The sequence below is a fragment of the Arachis ipaensis genome, chromosome B09 (genome assembly GCF_000816755.2).
Source record: "Arachis ipaensis cultivar K30076 chromosome B09, Araip1.1, whole genome shotgun sequence".
In the NCBI taxonomy this organism is placed as follows: Eukaryota; Viridiplantae; Streptophyta; class Magnoliopsida; order Fabales; family Fabaceae; genus Arachis; species Arachis ipaensis.
The window spans coordinates 2,428,339-2,432,196 of record NC_029793.2 but is presented as its reverse complement, the minus strand read 5'-3'; positions in this window follow the sequence as shown (position 1 = coordinate 2,432,196).

Here is a 3,858-nt window from a genome sequence, read left to right as displayed (position 1 = left end):
CCTTACCGAAGGATCATTCCCTCAGTTCTTTAATGCACATAAGATTGTTATTATAATGCATAATGCGTATGAAGGAAAGAGACATTATATCATGACATGTAATGCTAACATCTATATCCAAAAATATTTAACATATGACATATAAAAATTAGCATAAAACCTCCTACCTCGAGTGAAGTTCTTATATGTATTACGATGCAAATAGACGCAATTTTTTAGTGAAGAGAAATTTGTTCCATGACTAATCTTTGTATATATTTTGATGTAGGTATGAATCCTTGACTAGATAGAAAGAATTTTCATATTCTGTAGTTCGCATAATTCGAAAGGATATTTTCTTGAAAAATATATTAGTGGACTTTGTGAATACTTTGGCTAGAATATTTTGTATAGAAAAAGGAAATAGAATGGGAAAGAAGAAACTAAATAGCTCTTAGGAATGTACAGATTGTGTTAGGAGAATCTAATTCGCGTTTATCTGAAATCTTCAATCTGAGTCGTCACTTTGCAAGTCCTATAACGTTTTCTACGTTTGGAATTTGGAAATAGCTATTAGACACAAATTTATATATAATTGAGTTAGCTTTAAAACAAACCTTAAATGAAGTCAATTGAATAACCACAGCTTGAGATATTCTTGAAATAATCTTAGTACATCAGACTGGGTGATAAGAGCGCGATTTTCTGAACTTGTAGCAGATTTATCTATCTAATTTAATTTGAATTTGATTTTGTACTGAACTTAAGGAATAAATCTAGTTTTCTTATATTTTCCTGTAACTAAATCATTCAAATCCAATAAATATAGAATTAATTATGATTATATCTTAAAAGGTTGTTTATTGTCGGTTAGAAATTTACTACTACTAGTCCTTTCATATATTTGAATTTTAAATTAGATATATTAGTTTTTCAAATGCATTATTTCCTAATTTTTTATTTTTAATTTAAATCTTAAATTATTAGCATTTTAATTAATTAATTAGTTATTGAATAATGACTTGATTCAAAAAGTTGGGATGTTACACGAAGGACAGTGTTAAAATTTAGCTAAACTTTAGTGACGATTTTGTACGGAAGAAAAAGGTTAGGGATGAAAAAAATTTTCGACCTATATCTTAGAGACCAAAATTACACTTAACCCTTGAAACAACCGTTAACCTCTGCTTGAATTCTTTAGTCCATTAATTCTATGGTTTCATTAATTTTAACCATTTTTCATTTTTCCTTGATTGTCTTCCCAATTTTATATGGCACAACTATTTGGATGAGTTTTTGTGGTTTTCTGAACTAGACAGTGACTATGAGAATGGTTAGATGTCGGCACCATGCATGAGAGGAGGATAAGAATAATTAGGATGCAAGAAAATGTGTAATCAGTATTGATAAATAATTTTTCATGGATGTTGTTGTTTTGCTTTTGTGGAGTAATGACAGTTAAGTACATGCAAATGTGTTTGTAATTAAATTAAGAAAATAGTATAATTCAAAAAAAATTCATTAATTTAATATTATTCATTTGGAATATGGTAATGATGATTTGATTGGCATATATAAGACAGAAAATTATAAAATAGGTTAACCACCAAAAATACTTTCGAGTTATTCAAACGCTGACAAAAATGCACCCAAAATATGTTTATTGACAAAAATGCCTTCAAATAATTTAAAAAGGCGACAAGGGTGCCCAACAGTAAATATATGTTTTCAAAAAATGTCTTAGAGATTGAATTTTGATGCGCACTTTTGTAAACATGATTTAAAAAATGAGATATTATTATTCTTAAAATTTGGTAATTTTTCATTAGGTATAAAAATTTTTGTGTTATTTTGTTGTTAACAACCAATAACACTTTCTAAAAATCACCAAAAATATATACTTAGCAAAAAAAATCACCAAATTTTAAGAATAATATATCGTTTTTTAATCACAGTTATAAAAAATCACATCGAAATTCAACCCGTAATGTATTTTTCGATAAATATATACTTAGTGTTTGATTTTTTGGGAAAGTTTATGTAACATTGAATATGTATTTCTCAAAAAATACATTAAAAATTCAATTTTGATGCGATTTTTTGAAGGAAGGTAGCCTCCGACTTGTGAATGCCTGGGAGCCGCCGTCCGAGTTGTGTGTTTTGAAGAATGGGAGTAGTACTTGCGAAGACATTCCGATGCCTTAGTCAGCAAGGGGTTAAGTAGGTTTAGGATATTGGAACTTAAGTTTACCTGAGGGTGTCAGTGTATTTATAGGAAAGGAACCAATAACCACCGCTGAAGTAGTTCCACTTCTGATGGTGGATAACCATCCCTTTATTTTACGGTTGTTGGAATCTCTCTTCTAGAAGTGGGTAAGAGATTTAAGGAGGCAGTTATTCATTTGGATAAATATTGACTGCTTGTTGGTGTCGACCCCGACTTCTTGGTGGAGGTCGGATAGTCGGTGAAGACCAATCTTTTTGGATTGGGCATCTTGGCCTGATTGGACCTGGCTTATGTTTTGGATAAGGGTATGAACTATATATATAGCACAAAAGTCACCAAATTTTAAGAATAATAATATCTTACTCTTTTATATTAATGCTTAATAAGGTCGCATCAAAATGCAATCTTTAAGGCATTTTTTGAAAATATGTATTTACTGTTGGTCATTTTTGTCGTGTTCTTGAATTATTTGAAGGCATATTTTGTCAATAGTAAGAAGCAGTCATTCTTAGCTTCTGCATTTCACTACTGGACTTTTAACCATGGACACTCTATGGGTGTGTTTGGATTAGTGTTTAGAGTATCAAAAGCTCGTTTGGCTATTTTTTCTTTCTCTAAACGTAAACTTGATTCTACTGTTCAACCCACGTTTACCAAAAGCTACAATTTCTAGCTTTTGTGTTCAACTTTTTAAATTGGACTGAAATTTATTTCTATGTACAAATTGTGTCCTTTATTATTTATAAGATGAATTTTGTTATTTTTTTATAGTATTATTTCTCTAATATTCTTTCATGCATATATTAATCCTATTAGAATACTAAAAAAATATTAAAATTTATTTAAATATCTAAAATAAAATTATAAAATAATATAAAATAATTATTTAAATTTATGTCTTTTTTTTATAATTTTTCATATAAAAATAATTTTAAATAATGTAATCTAAATAATATTTAGTTTATTATAATCCATTTTGAATAAAAATTACCAAACATAAACCATGTTACTACTAACTTATTTTTAATCAAAATTAATTTTATACAAATCTTAGTTTACTACTCCTTTATGATTAAGACTTAAGAACAATGCTAAATTGCTAATAACCCTCTAGTTACCTGGAAAACCAGCCATGCACGTGAGTCTTGACCAATCTTAAAAGGTAGTGGGCTGACAAAACAAACAGAGAGATTGGGCGTAATGCAATCTTAAAAGACCATGTTATTGGGCGCAGTACAAACCTAAAGGCCCACATTACTTTTTGTTCTCCAATTTAATTTACTGAATTATTCACCAAATAATTATAGTTAAGACTTAAGAGCAACGCTAATAACCCTCCAATTACTTGGGAAACCAGCCATGCACGTGAGTCTTGACCAATCCTAAAAGGCAGTGGGCTGACAAAACACAGGGATTGGACGTAATACAATCTTGGAAGGCCATATTATTGGGGACAGCACAAACCTAAAAACTCACGTTATTTTTTATTCTCCAATCTAATTTACTGAATTATTCATACAATTAACTGAATTAATTCTTTTTTTTTACACATGTATTATTTGTTGGACAAATATACTTTTATAGTGCTTATTTTGCATATTTTTATTTTTTTATAAAACTCTTATTATTTTTTATTTATATAAAATTTTTAT